At 37.3% G+C, this 16,701-nt stretch overlaps 1 pseudogene; it reads right to left on the bottom strand.

The window, feature by feature from the left end:
* Positions 1 to 13: 13 nt before the first annotated feature.
* On the bottom strand, positions 14 to 16,348 carry LOC141724914 (pentatricopeptide repeat-containing protein At5g46580, chloroplastic-like; annotated as a pseudogene).
* Positions 16,349 to 16,701: the final 353 nt, after the last annotated feature.

The raw sequence follows: 16,701 nt of genomic DNA, 5'->3' as shown, positions 1-16,701 counted from the left end.
TTTTGAAATGTGCTTAAAAAGTAGCTACTACTTTTGTGAAGGTGCCCATTATATTAAGTTCAACATCCAACTCATACATCTCATCAAACAAATCCATTGCCTTTTCAACATAACCTCCACTTCCATATATATTCAACATTGCAGTGCAGCTCCAACAACTATCAGGCTTACACTTGTCGGATTTTTTCATGTCTTGAAACAATCTTTCAGCTTCTTCCTCCAACCCCAGATCAACACACATATTTAGCAATGTACTATACAACAAATTATTCACTGCCCACTTATTAGACCTAAGTTTTTCCCACAATCCCAGGGCATCTTTAGCCCATCTCGCCTTTCCAAATATTATAACAAGTGTTGTTAGTGTTTTCTCATTCGGTTTGATTCCAGAACTAATCATGCTTCCAAACAGGCCTTTAGCTAAACCAGGCTTCTTGGCCTTTATCAATGCTTCGAACAATGTATTATACAGAAATAAATCAGGGTTCCACCTCAACTGCCTTCATTTCTTGAAACACATATCTAATACCATCATAATCCCCGGATTGAGCAAACAATTTACCCAACACTGCAAAAGCAACCGTATCGGGTTTCCATCCACTAGCCCTCCCTTTTTCATACAAACTAACAACCTCCTCCACTCTTCTCAATATACCATACACATCTAATACTGCAGAGTAAGTAACCTCATCAGGTATCAAACCAGTCTGGTACATTCTCTCAAACCATTCAATAGCCTTGTCATAAAGATTACACCTTTTAGCACAGGTAATAATATATAGTTGAGTAAGTGATGTTATATAGCTCCACCCTATTGTGAATCATCTCAAATTAGAGATGTACAAAAAGCCCGGGCCCGAAAATCTGACCCGCCCCGATCCGGTCAAAACCCGGTCAAGCCCGACCAGGTCAAAACCCAGTCAAGCCCGACCCGGTCAAAACCCGGCCCGGGCTTCAGGCCTCGACGGACCCTATATTTTTAGGCAAAACCCGGTCCGGCCCGGCCCGGTTAAAAGTTCGGCCTTCAGCCCGGTCCGGCCTGATTAAAAGCCCGAAAAAAGCCCGATTATAATCTGATTATTCTAATATATTTTCTTATATATTTATAAATTCACATTTACTATAAATATAAATAATACTTTAAACACACATATATATATATTACATATTTGTGATTAATAATATTATTTATATACTTCGTTGCATAAATAATGAAAGAAGATATAATAAGTACACTATATATATTTGGATATCATTGTTATCATAACAATGATAAAACATATTATTCTATAAACATGTTTATTTTTTATCGAACTTAAATATTTTCAATGAAGTAGTTATAAGATTCAAATTAAGTAAATAAATCCATTAAACAAAATTTAATAGCAGTATAATTGATAGGAGTATAGATTCAAATATCAAGCTATTAACTTCACTAGCATACAAATAACAAATAAGATTAGAAACTTTCGTGACCTACATAACTTGCCAGACCTCTAATATGAAAACGAAAGAAGAGAAACTATCATGTTAGTGTCATTCAATCTTAATTTTCCTAGTCATCTTCCTCCTCCACCTCCTCGTCATCTCCTCATCATATTCATCTTCGTCATCGTCATCTTCGAGTTTGCTAAACCCATCTTGATAGTTGCTTCCAATGTTGTCATCGTCATTGTCACCATCTCCTCCAACTTGATCACCTCCGACATTCTCATTTTCTCCAATTACGCCGTTTAACATTCAACTAAAGGTAAGAAGCCCAAAGACAAGCCCAAACACACCAAAAGTAGTTATAACAATTTCTTTCCAATTTGCATTACCTCCTACCACCAATCTACATTGAGGACATGTTGCTCTTCTTTCAAACCAAGCTTGGATGCAAGAATGGTGAAAGGAGTGACCACAAGGCAACACTCTAAGATTTCCTTGCAAAGACTCCCAATAAATGGGACATTTCATTTTTGTAATAGAAAACTTTTTGTGCAAACAGAAATAATGAAATGTACACTGCCTTTATTTACAAAGTATACACACATACACACACACACACACACACACATACATATATATATATATATTATTCTTTGTTAAACACATACTTTGAATTTTATTTATTTATAAAGTTAAATGAAATTAAAAAATATGTTAGAAGAATGAGAATATATTCTGAAGGTATGCACCCAATGTATTCTTGCATGCCTAGAAGTTTATTTTCGTAGTGATGCAAAATATTACTGAAGGCCAATCATATCATGAGTGTTATCAACACGGTATCATGTACTAATCCAATTTGATGGGGACGTTGAGAATCTTTACACTAGCAAGTATATGGTTTTTAAGTTGCTTTTCTTGCATGTATTTGGCATACATATATATGTTAGCATGCATATCATGCATATGGGTACAGTTATTTTATTCTTATAATTTGCTCCAAACAACTTGACTTCCTTACTAGCAACTAACTTTATGATATATATTAATTTTGTTCTAAACATCAAATATAACAAATTTTAATAATATTCAAATTTAAGAGGAAAAACTTACAATATTTTTAAGAAGTAAAGTTACATATATTTTAATTACTAATTTTTTTTGATATTTTAGTATAGTTTTAAATTAAGTTTTATAAATGTCATGTGAAGATTTTATGAAATCATCTCATCATTGATATTAGTCACACAACTAGTACTTTTGATAAACAAATGTTGCATGTAAGAATATTAGATATTAAACTTCACAAATTTTAAAAAAATATTTGTAATTTTATATTTACCTTTTAAATATTCTAAATAATTTATCTAATCTATTTTAAATCTATAACCATGTAAGGGGCTATGTATGTTCATGAAAGATTATTTTATAGCATAAATTGAATAATACAAAATTTAGTTCATCTTTTTTCGCAAGCAACTATTCAAGAGCTTAGTAATTTAAGGATTTTTTCAAAAATATGGAGTGTCCTATCTGTTTTAATCCACTGCCTGAAAATCATAGGGTATTACCCTACAACCATGCATTTCAATATACTTGCATTGAATCTTGGTTTGAAAGGAGTTATACATGTCCTCTGTGTAGGTTGAACCTAGCTATGGAAAACTAAGAACAACGTCGGAATTTCTTAGATTACCTTGAACAACATTGGGATTTCTTAAATGTTCATGTACATGCTTTCCTTGTTACCATGGGAAGTATTTATGGACTACTAGATGATGTGGACTTTTCTAGTGAATAGAGTGATGATGAGGACACTGCTGGTGACCAAGGTGATGGTGTGGACACTGCTGGTGACCAAGGTGATGGTGTGGACACTGCTAGTGATGAATAAACTGTTCAGGACACTGCTACGGAAAATGATAATGGATCTCAAGATGGAGGAGATGGGAGTCAAGGAGACTCTGAATCAAGTGAGTATTATAGTTGTGAAAGCCATCTAGGAGACAACGATGATGATGAAACCGACTATTATACCTTTGAAAGCGATGGAAGTGACTCAAGTGAATATTAATCTACGAAATATTGGTATGTAGCTTAACTTTATTTTTCCTTTCTTTTATTTCCAGAATGAGTATCTAATATCTATACGAGGACGTATACACTACACACAAATATCGTTACTGACCATATTCCTAACTCTTCGTCCCATCATGTAAATGTAAAGTTCTTTTATTGTATTTGCTAGCATATTTTTTTTCATCTGATATTTCTAAAAATTTACTTCTTCTGTCAAATGTAATTTTTTCATTGTTTCTATGTTGCTGTTTGTTGTTGCTTTCAACATTTTAAGCTGTATGGACTTCTCCACTTGTCATGTCTTCCTCATGCACAAAGAGTTAATCTACCAACTTCCTGCAGAAAAATAAAAGCCAAGGAGCCACCGAAGGACTAGGGTGCCTGAGATTATATTTTCTACTTTTGTTTTTTTTCTTCTTTGTCCCGACTTGTTATCTCATAATGTTTTATATTAAGTATCATATTTGGGACTTGTTATCACAAAATATTCTATATTAAGTGTAATTATCCCCAAACTGTTATGTGTTGCTTTAACATATATATTTGATTTTGAGTTACTAATCATTTATTACTGCCTCCTTTCATGTTACTGTTTCACTTCCAATCCATACTTTGCTCAAGAAAAAAATTGTCTTTAATTTCAACAGCTCACAACTCACATCATGAATTTCATTTCACCCAAATGAAAGTTATAGCATGTAGTTTTTTTATTGGCTAATAATGTATTGTTGTTTCACTTGTGATCATCTCATGGAATTAGATTCAAATTTTGAACCCCGACCTTCTTTTTACCGGATGGAGATTGCGTCGTAACGCTGATGTAGTGCCCCTTAGTACATCCATCATTTACTTTACCTAGTGAAAATCGCATTTGGTGTCAAGGGTGACCCTATAGTCGAGCAAGACTAAAACTAAGACCACGCAAATAGGGGCAGTGGTAGGGGCATTAAGACCGGAGCTTTTCCAACTCTCTTATATAGATGTATAAAATTTCATGGTATATGTATATTAGGGTCTCATAAACTGATTTCGACTAAGATCACGCAAATCTCAGGGTCAACGTTGTAGGGCATATATACATTTTTGTACCAAGCTTTTTCCTCTGCAACTTCAAAGGACTATATTGCAAGCCTATGAATTTCTAAACCTGATTACCTGAATTTCTAAACCTGACTACCTAAGATTATGTATGAATGTTGCAAATTGTAGATTATATGTTAGGAGCTTCGTAAGCTTATCAGTATATTCTCTGTCTCTAATGTGCTACTCAAAATTTTAAATTTTTGCTCAATTTCGACGGATGTGTTATATCATTGCCTCAGGATTAGAGAGGATTGGCACTTGACAACCTCTGATTAGCTGTCATGCTATTTGCTTGTCCCTTTGTTTCTGCAATGACCGAGTTGATAGTAAAATTTAGACCTAACTCTCAAATTCGTTATAATTTTAGCTATCCTGTATACATCACAAATCCATTCTCTTTTAGCTTTCCTGCAAATCATCTTATAATATTACACCATGTTTAATTATTTCTGAATAAAAAAAATTAAAACTGATATATTTTTTGAAATGCATTATTCTATATGCATTTCTCTAAATCTGTATGGACCTATAAATTCAAGGTCAGTGATTAGGCAGCAATAAATCTACAGAACAAGGAAGATGAAATGCCTTATTAAAATCTAAAGATAATGAGAATATCAGAACCCTCTATATTTTTGGGATTGGTGAAAAAAGAATTGTTGTTATTCCCTAATAATACAACAAGAATTACAGAAGGGGGGGGGGGTTGAATGTAATTCTGGCTTCTTTTTGAGATTTTTAAAACTGTTCTAACTCAATAATATATAAGTGTTTGATTTGCAAAGTGCGGAATGAAAGAATTATATAAATCAAAACACAAGTAATAAAAATACAAGTCTTTAAAACTTTCTGGTGGATTTGAATGTATCCATCATATATATATATATATATATATATATATATATATATATATATATATATATCGAGAGAACGCTGTGAAGCTTTAATAGCTCACAGCTGCTTTACAAGTGAACAAACAAACTATAGAGAAATTCTTAACAGTTACAGTTTTTTCTATTTCTCTTCTAAAATATGTTTGCTTAGTTGTTTGCTCTACTAGCTACACTTGGTTTATATATCACCAACTTTACATGGTAATAAGACAGGATAATAAAACAAAACCTATCAAGTCTAACTCCATGCTGCTTCACTACTCTATTCCAGCATCTTTGAATATCTTCATAATAGCATGGAAATGGTAATGCTTCTTTGTTCACATTTTCCTGCTAAACAGGCTGCCACATTCCTTTTGCAAACACCCAACGCATGTGACTGTGTTGTCACTGTCAACAAATATTTGAATTGATCATGTGTCGGGTACATGCTTATTACCCGTCGGGTAGTCTTGTTGATCATCTGTCGGGTAGCTTCGTTGATCATCCGTCGGGTAGCTATTTGACACTTGACTCCATTTCATTTATGCAGAATTACAAGACATCTAATATTTACAATTAATCAACCTACTCTGCATATCTACTAGTAGTCAACATGACTCATATGCTACTACATAATTTATATAAATTATTTGCATAAATGTGCTACAAAACTTATTATTACATAAGCTACTCACCCGGTGGATGTCAAATCATCATCTGTCGGGACTATATTGAATCATCCGTCGGGACTATATTTGATCATCCGTCGAGTGCTACAAAATTCACTAAGTTAAATCTACTAAGATGTTTTGTTCAATTTATCTTCAAGTACACAACATATTCCTAATAATCTCCCCCAATTTATGTCTACTGGAATTGTAGCCATAAATTAAGAGAAACTTAATGATAACAAAACATCCTAAAAATACAGATTGAAAAATAGTAGATAAAACTGAGAAGTGCTACAATTTACTGAAAATTGAACAATGCAAAGTACACAAAGAAATTGCTCACAATAATTATTAAGGTGTTCCTCTAGTCTGAGCAGATAGATCTATTTCCTTGATTGTCTGGATTTCTTTCCAAGCCTTCTATTGCTTTCTTCAATTTGATTCTAGAGTTGTCAGTGGAATTCAAGTTCATCAGCTTCTGAGAGATTTAGCATTTCCTGCATTTCCAAAAGAGTCTCATTGCTAGAGATACTCAATTGGTCCTCCAACCTGAAGAATCTTCTAACTCCCTTTTCATCCCTGATTCCATCAGCCAATAGGGCCTTAGATGCACTCTCTTTCCTGTAAAGGGAATAGATAGAGTTTTTGGAAGTGCATCTTTGGCTCTAGTACTTCTCATCTCCTCAATCTTCTTTAGAACTAGTCTTCTTGCAGTCACATTCTAACCAAAATTCTTTTTGAATGAAGAGTAGATCTTTATTAGCACAGATTGGCTTTCTAGAAGAATCCTGTGAAGTGGCCATATGGTCTCTCTTCCTCCCTTGTATTTGAATACCAGCCTTTCAGGGAGATGTCTGTAAGCATCAATTCCTATTACTTCTTCCAATTCATTCAAGTAGAGATTCAAGTCTGAAAATTCCTTGATATCACAGATATACATAAGATCTCTCTTGTTGACTGTGGGTTGAGATTTGGTTAGGGTCTTGGATCTTAGAGCCACATGCTTCACTTTCTTGATTGCTCTTGTCTTTGTTTTCTTTGGCTTATTGAAGATTGGAAAGTTTAACTTAGGAATTGGTAAACTATCACAGTCTACTGGATCATCCTTATGAATTATGGGTTTACCATGAATGTTCCTAGTTGGATCCACCACATTGAATGCTTCAAATTCCACTGAGAGTTTTGATGTCTGAGTTGAAGTTGTAGTGTTTTTGGGAGTGTAGTCTTCCATTTCCTCATCACTGAAGTTCAATTTTCTTTTGGAGGGTAGCTTGTATCTGAATCTTCTTTTATGTTGTGGTTCATCTTGCACTTTTTGATCTTGAGGTTCAGCAATTATAGATGGTTGTGCAGAGATCTCAGTTGTAGTCTTCACAGCTTGAAGTTTGGCTAAGATAGCAGCTTGCTCATTCTTTTGTTTGAGCTTCTTAGCATCTAAGGTACCTTGCTTCTTTTCTTTCCTTATTCTCTTCCATTTTGGCTTCTACAAACTTAGGGTGTCCAGCCCTCACACATATCTCTTTACCATTTCTATAGATTTTTGCAATTCTCTTTTTAAGTGCTGAATCTGCTGGATCCTTGTAAAATGTAATTGACCTAGCTAACAGCTTCTTCTCATCTGGCCTAGGTGTCTCATACACAGTATCCATAGGATTTTTGTTTGAGAACTTGGAGTAGTTTCTTTTAGGCTTCATGATGAAATTTACTTTTGGAGATTTTATGCAGGAAGTTTGACCCTTTTCCAGAGAGTTCATACTTATGTCATTCACAGAGATTTTTATGACTTGAGAGTGATGACTGAATACTTTATCTGGTTTCTGAATTAGCCCAAACTTTTGTTGTATTTTTGCATCTATCTTACTCCATTTTTCTTTTAGTTCCTTCTCTATAGCTGTAACATCAAGCATCTTAGGATTTGATTTTGACTCAAGCTTTTCAGCTACTAGTTGGATTAGATCAATGCTGTCCAACACTGGTTGCTTTGTGAAAGCAATTATTGGCACAATCACTTTGCTGACTTGTATGTTTAGCTATAGCTCCCCCTTACTTGAGTCTTTCTCCCCTCCCCCTTACTTGAGCTTTTCTCCCCCTTTTTGTTATCATCAAGTAGAGTGGAGGATGAAGATTGTGCAACCACTAGTTGTTGTAGCAGTTGAGTTTGATGAGCTTGATGTAGATGTATAGCTGTTAAAGAAGCTTCCATTGCAGTCATTCTGGTATCCAAGGAATCTATCTTTGTGGCAAGATCAGAATTCTTCCTGAGTTATCTCTTAATATCAAGCATTGTAGCTTCTGGAAGTTTATAATCCAACCTTTCAGAAATGTTCTTTTTCATTTGATCAATTTCTCCTTTGATAGAAGTGACATCCTGAGTGTGTTGAAAACCTTGGATTTGTTGTAATTGAAGAGAAGCAAGGTGTGCTTGTAGGAGCTTCTTGGTGCTAGCATTTGTTGTGGATTGAATAACAGAGTGTGTCTGACTTATAAGTTGAATGAGGGTGGTCTTGAAATAGTGTTCATCATATTGCTTTGAAAATGCCCAAGATGGCATACCAGATCTGGAACTAGTGCCTACTTCTCCCCTATGTCCAGTGACCCCTCTTCACTTGCATCACCAAAGAAATCAGCAGATTCCCCAGTTCCATAGTTAACATCATCATCAGCTCTAGGTGGCATAGTTGTGATGACATCCTTAGCTCTTTGCATTGACTGAGTGGTGTCCACCAAGTTCGGTATTCTTTGTGCATGTTCATTGCCCTGTCCAGCCAAAATTTGATATGTTGGAACAGGATGAGTAAATGCCTCAGCATCCAAAGAGATGGAACTTATAACAGCTTGATTATGCTGAGATAGTCTCTCAATGTCTGCATCATTGGCATTCATTGACTCACTAGCAATGATATCCACCCTTATTCCTCTTGTACATGCATTTCTCTCAATTTCTCTCTCTATTTTTGCATCAAGGGCTCCCCTTGGCTCCCCACCCTCACTCCCTCACCTTCACCATTTAAGGTGGGACTCCTCTCACTCACTTTTGCCAGTCCTGAAGAAATGGACTGCATTTGTCTACTCTTATTCTCTCCTTTTGCCTGGGACCAACCCAGCCTCTCACTCATTTCACTCCCTTCCCTCAGTCCTAAGAGTGATTGCACTACTACTAAGTCCTCTGCACTAGCAAGAATTGAAGAAATTTGAAGTTGTGCAGAGACACCCGACGGATGATGAATATCCATCGGGTTAGTAGTATGGTTATCCGACGGATGACTGCTGTTAGGCTTATCCGTCGGGATACAATCACTACTCGACGGATGATGAATATCCATCGGGATAGTAGAAATGAAAGAGTTTGGAGTAGAGACTATCATAGACTCTGTGCAGATTGATGAAAATTTTGGCACAAATGTCTTTACAGTCTCAGAATGGAATGGTAAATGAGCCAACAAATCATCCAAAAGATGATGCTCACTTACTTGGATTTTTGGCTTCTCCACGAGAGTTAAAGATGGAGAATTTGGAAGTGATGTATTGATAATGTCAACATCCAGTGAGTGTGTGGGAGAATTCGGTGTATCAGGTGCTTCAATTATGAGAGATTGTGGCTGTGACTCCACATTTATTAGAGCCACATCAACCTGACTTTGAGAAGGTGCAGTGACTGGGTCTTTAGCACCAGTTTGCACTAAGTGTGTGCCCTGTGCATCCCCAAGGATTTTTGGTTTCTTCTTTCTGATATAGGTTTGGGGTGAGCTTGTGTCCCTTACCCTCTTGGCCTGTGCTCTTGGCTGAGAGCTTTGTTCAATAGTTACATCCTTTTGGGAGGATGCAACTAGTAATGAGCTTAAATCTTTTTTAAGCACTGCAGTTTGTTGAGAAACTGCAGTATGGCTAGGCTGGGAAACACTCACCTCTCCAACCTTATTCTTAGGGCTTCTTTGATTTTCACCATGTCCCTCACCTTTCTTACCCTCCTTCACACTCCCCTCTTTAGGTTTAGTAGATTTTACAACTGATTTCTTTTGAAAGAAATCAGAGGGGGCTTTCTTAGCTTTGGATTTTGGAATTTTTGTTTTGGCAGCTTGGGTAGACATCTGTTTGGTCATTGGCACAGATGATATAGCTACACTAGAAGGCAAAGAAATGTGTGAGGTTGGAAGAGTGGAGACACTAAAAATTACCTCACTTACCTGAGGTCCCTCCATTACTGGAAAATAGAAGAGGGATACCTCTTTGTGATGATCAGCTCTATTAAGATCTACAATTATTCTTCTTTCTTGAACCCAACAATTCAGCTTGTTGGTTGGGTTCTCAATCACAATTTTCTCAATGAGATGGTTAGCAAGCATCATGAAAAATCTAGCATAATAGACTCTTTTACCTCTCTTATTGAGTTCTCCTAACTTAAAGCATAACTCAAACAAAACCAAGTCACTGAAAATGAGGTACTTATCAGTAACTAGTATGTAAAGCATGTTAAGCATGGATATGTTTGTTATGAATTAAAAACTAAGATATATTAATTGCTGTATTTTTTACTAAGGTTCGGGAGCTCAAGGCCTTTAATGGTTGCTTTCGTATTTCGTGGCTTTACTCTGCCTTTACGAGATGCCCACGTATCTCTGTGAATTAGAGAATCAAGCCAAAAAATGTAGTTCTTGAATGATTCCCTCGGGGCTATGGCGGCGAGGGCACACCAAGGACGTAGTGGCCTGTATGTCCTTAATCGAGGATTAAGCCAAAACGTAGTTCTGATTTGTGGGGTGAGACCCCTTATATAGATGTTGGGAGTCCTTGAATTGGACTTGGGTTAGGAGACTTGGTGGGCAAGTCTCAGAATTATAATGGACTTTGGAGTCCTAGGAAGTAGGAAACTAATTCTTTATCCTATCAGGTCCCTTGGGGGCTAATCTTCAAGGATTTATATCATCATTGGGACTCATCTTGACAGCTGATTTATCCCTTATTAATTAATTAAGAAATTAATCAATATTCAGGGTTTTGGGCCCTTTCTAATTGGGCTTCGTTACTGGACCATATCTGGTCTAATTAATTTTAACACCAATTATATTCCTAGGCTATTTTTGGCCCCTATCAAGGGTCTTGGGCCTCTTCTAATGGGCTTAACTGTCAGCCCAATATTAATACAATTAACGCGATATTAATTACACAATCAGGGTTTTTTTTTATTCTCTATCATTTGCCCCCCAACTTCTGAGAAACCGTAAAAGATTTCGTGGAAGTTAAGTTTATTTGTTCCCTTACAGGGTATCGTTTTGGCGTAAAGTGTGGAGCGACCTACACATTTACAACGATTTTCCTTGTACATGGCTTCAGGGTTGTTTTTAGAACTTCCCTATTATTTTCTTACCTTTTTCCCTTTCTTTAGGAATTTTCTGGTATTTTTCAGGAATTTTCCCTTAATTTCTAGGATTTTTTCCTAATTTTCAAGAATATTCTGATACTCACAGATATTACTTCTTTAATATTTCAAAAATATTTTATCAAAAATAATTTTTGAAATTATTTTCAAAATTTCCCTAATTTTTCTGGGATTTTCTTAAATTTTCAGCCTTTTTCGACCAGGATCCTAGTCGAAATTTCGACCTGGATCCTAGTCGAATTTGGGCCTGCTCCTGAGCCCTGGTCGAACAATTTCGGCTAGAATTCACGACCAGGATTTTGACCTGGATCCTAGTCGAGTTTACGACCTGCGTCTTGGTCGAAATTCATGCCACCTTTTGACTCATGTTCGTGAAACTTCGACTAGGATTCACGACCAGGATTTCGAACTGGATCCTAGTCGAGTTTACGACCCGGGTCTTGGTCGAAATTCATGCCACCTTTTGACTCCTGTTCGTGAAACTTCGACTAGGATTCACGACTAGGATTTCGACCTGGATCCTAGTCGAGTTTACGACCTAGGTCTTGGTCAAAATTCATGCCACCTTTTGACTCATGTTCGTGAAACTTCGACTAGGATTCATGACCAGAATTTTGACCTCGATCCTAGTCGAGTTTACGACCCGGGTCTTGGTCGAAATTCATGCCACCTTTTGACTCATGTTCGTGAAACTTCGACTAGGATTCACGACCAGGATTTCGACCTGGATCCTAGTCGAGTTTACGACCCGGGTCTTGGTCGAAATTTTACTCATCTTTAGGCTCCTATTCGAACTAATTCGTCCAGGATTCACGACCTAGATCTCGACTTAGATCCTGGTCTTTTTGGCTCTTCTTTGTACTTAGGCTTTAATTCGGGCCTCTCATATTTCCAAATCCTCTTTGGATTTGGGCCTCTATATTTTCAAATCCTATTTGGATTTGGGCTTTGATTCTTTGAATTTGAACCTTGACTGGGGCCTTTATATTTCCAAATTCATTAAAAATCAAAGAAATCGTTAAGAATCTTCGACGTCATGGTGATTAACATAATCATCCCTTAAGACTATCGATTTGTTATTTAGCCTCAGCCGGGCTTTTCTGATCATTTTCTAGTGAACGTTCTATTCTTCATGAAACTTGTTTTCGTGGATGTCCTAGTCTTCACGAAATTCGCAGAACTTGTTCTCATGGGCATTCTAGTCTTCAAACTTGTTCTCGTTGGGAGCCTAATTTTTCAAGAATTCTCAAAGAATTTCAAAGGATTTCAAAGGAGTTCCACCATAAAACCTTTAAGAGGGTCTGGATCAACCCTACATGGGTTCCGGTCGGCTATGAGGCCTCCATGTGGCCTGGTCGGCAAATTCTGCTCTTTTTGAATGTTTGGCCCTTTTTCTAGTGAGCGTTATGTACTTGTTCTCGTGAATGTTCTACTCTTCACTAGGAGCATCCCTTGGCTCTAGTTCATGGTTTTCTTGGAACCTTCTCTTAGGGGCCATCCCTATTAGTTCCGGACGTCTGTAGACGTTCCTTCAAGGACGTCCTAGTTGGCCTAACCCTCCATGTGGAGGGGTCAGCTTCAAGGACTCTTGGTCGGCCATGAGACCAAGCCCTTAAGGCCCTGGTCGGCCGTAACCTTAATGTCTAGAGCTTCTTGGCCCTTTGGGATCATATTTCGTGGAAGTTCTTGAACTTCAATATTCTCAATATCAATTCGTGGATTAGACTTCTCTCTTTTTTATTTGAGGGAGTGCCTTGCCGGGTGGGGACCTCATCCAAGGACCCTTTAGATGGTCAAAGATCTTCATGGATGGCTACTCGACCTCCTCTGGTCGGTCAAGGGGAAACATTTTTGCTTTCTTGTACAACATGTCTCGATGGACCTCGAACATAAACTATCACGTTTGTGTTCTTGATGGGTCCTCATAATTCAAAGGAACCTTGTTAAAGTTGGCCTAACCCCTCTTATTTTCCCATTGGTTAAGTTTGTTCCAATTAGGCGAACAGCTTCCTGAGGCGGGGATGTGTGGGGCTCATACCTTGCATTTGGTACATCTATTCTTTTTAGAACTTTCAATACTTCACAAATTAAAGGAGGAGCCTGGCTGGCTTAAGGCATCCTTTGGAGGCCGGTCTGCTGGAGCCCTTTCTGAGGGATCTCCGGTTGGTCAAAGGCTTTCTCTTGAGGCTGATCAGCCTCTTTTGGTAGGCTGGAGTTTGTAATGTAGACTTCAATTGACCATATACATTTCGTGAAGTTAGCTTTCTAATATCTTTTTCTTATTAGGCCAACGCCTACTTCGCAGTTTCTTTCACTAGGAGTGCAAAATGAAGGAGTGAGCACATGGCCTTGGCGGCATTGATGAAGAAACTTGAGAGAAAGTTTCAGGACTAGGATTCTAGAGGTCTCTTAGCGTTTATCGATGGTCGGAAGACTTATTCAAGATGATGGACACCCATGATGATGAGGTGCACTCCGTTAATATGTCCATTGGCTCCGTTCATAGCTCTTACCCGGATATGGTAAATTTGTGGGGCTTTCCTAGACTTTGGGTTGTTTCTGAGGTTGCCATTATTGGTTAATCATCTAATTTTGGACTATAGATTGTCCTTCAGTGTTTAGGCCTTGCATGGCTTTGTTTGTCGTGCATGGCTTTTATCTATTTGCGGTCCTTCATGGACTTGAACATCTTCGGTGTGTAACCTAATTGTTCATCATGACTTGATTTCTAATCCTTCAGGATCTCCTGCATTTGTAGTTCAATTTCATATTCGTCTTTTATTTTCGGTACTTTGGTCCTTCGAGAATTTTATTCATTGGATGCTCGTACACTGGTCGATCTTATTCCTCCATTTACTACTAAGTACCAGGAACATGTCTTTCATATCCTAAACATATTTAACCTTCAGCTTCGAAATGCGCCAGGTATGAGGCACTTTGTTACTGCTCAGGGTTCTGACTTGTAGGATCCTCGTCCTCATATTTTCTCGACCTTATACAGTCTTTCCCAGTTAGGGATTAGCTTTTCTTTCTCTTCAACTCCTGAAGCCTCAATCTTTCTTAAGACCAAGCCTCCTTGGTAAAAGAACCTTTCTTTAATCCTTTTATTAAAATAGAGGGAGGCTCTTCGTTGATACTCTGCAATGAGGGCATTGGCCTCATCTCTGACCTCGTCGACTAGATCCAGGGTTAACCTTTGCCCTTCCTCATTTTCTTCAGCATTCAAAGCTTGAATCCAGGGAGAGGAATGTGATATTTCTAAAGGAACAACCGTTTCTGCCCCATATGCTAATATGAAGGGAGTTGCTCCAGTCGTGACTCTACATGGAGTCCTATAGGCTCATAGTATTGGGAGTATTTCATCCACCCAGTTATTCCTCAACTTCTCGATCCTCTTCTTTAGTCCATCCAGGATTATTTGATTCGCCACTTCCGCTTGCCCATTGGCTTGCGGGTGAGCCACAAAGGTGAATCGTAATTTAATTTCAATCTCCTCACAATACTTCTTGAATTCCTCATTGTTGAATTGTGTTCCATTGTCAGTGACTAGGATGCGGGGAATTCCATACCGACACATAATATTTTCCCACATGAATTATGCAACCTGCTTAGTTGTGATTTTGGCCAAAGGCTTGGCTTCAACCCACTTAGTAAAATAGTCAATGGCTACAATCAGGAACTTCCTTTTTAGGCAAAGCCCGGTCCGACCCGGTCCGGTTAAAAGCCCGGGCTTCGGCCCGGTCCCGCCTGATTAAAAGCCCGAAAAAGCCCGGCTATAATCTGATTATTCTAATATATTTTCTTATATATTTATATATTCACATTTACTATAAATATGAATAATACTTTAAACATATATATATATATATTTACATATTTGTGATTAATAATATTATTTATATACTTCGTTGCATAAATAATGAAAGAAGATATAATAAGTACACTATATATATTTGGATATCATTGTTATCATAACAATGATAAAACATATTATTCTATAAACATGTTTATTTTTTACCGAACTTAAATATTTTCAACGAAGTAATGTTTTCATAAAATATTCCATGTAAACTAATACATTTTTACGATGATCTAGTTGCTAACATATGTATTCTTCGGAATCTCTAATAATACTCGATCCGATTTAAATTAGAATAAAGCCCGACCCGATCCGATCCGGCCCAAAAAAAGCTCGGTTAGGCCCGCCTTGAGTGCCCAAACGGGCTCTGACATTTTCTGAAAGCCCGGCCCGGCCTAGCCTGGTCGAAGTCAAAGCCCGAAAAGCCCGGCCCGGTTAAAGCCCGGGCTTTTTAAGGCCCGGTCAAAACCCGGCCCGGTGGGCCTTTTGTGCATCTCTATCTCAAATTCAAGATTCTCAATGTGCTGAAACTGCCTCCCGAACCTCAAAGAGACTTCATTGTAACATTATAATATATAGTTTCAACCAGAAATAAATTGCGGGTCTTGATCCAATCAAAAAAGAGTATAGTCTTTTGCCATGGCTTGAAGTTATTGAGCAATAAAAAAGCATCATCTCCATTAAGTGAACTTGGGTAGTTCTCAAGAACATGTAACAAGTCAGATATAGAGGAGTCATTGAGATTCTTGATTAAAGACCTAAGCTTTTTGATATGTGGAGTATATGCGATAGAGGAGCGTTTGTGACGCTGAATAGTAAGCACAGATGGTGTGGTCTTGGTGGGGTTGACCCAAACGGAGTTTGGTCTGTTTAACAGTGGTGTTTCATATTGATGGTCCGGTGAATTTGCAAGAATATAAGTATGCTTTTTGGTACAATGAACTTGTAAAGCAGATGAACAAATAGCAACCATAACAAAGATAAGGATATGCCAAAATGTTATATCTATATCTTAACTACATGCACAATTCATTTGAGGAGGTAAAAATTGTGTACAAGATCCAAGATCCAAACACCATTTCCCCTTTCCACAAAACATGAAAGTTATCATAATTTCTCATTTGTATATTAACTACCCCTTTTTACAAAACACCTTAACACTAGAATATAAAACTGTAACAAGTTGGGTAGTTATAAGATTCAAATTAAGTAAATAAATCCATAAAACAAAATTTAACAGGAGTATAAATTATAGGAGTATAAATTCAAAAATCAAGCTATTAACTTCACTAGCATACAAATAACAAATAAGATTAGAAACTTTTG

This window comes from Apium graveolens, chromosome 5 (genome assembly GCF_009905375.1).
Source record: "Apium graveolens cultivar Ventura chromosome 5, ASM990537v1, whole genome shotgun sequence".
NCBI lineage: Eukaryota > Viridiplantae > Streptophyta > Magnoliopsida > Apiales > Apiaceae > Apium > Apium graveolens.
The sequence above is the reverse complement of the archived record's forward strand: the minus strand, read 5'-3'. Positions and strand labels throughout refer to the sequence as shown.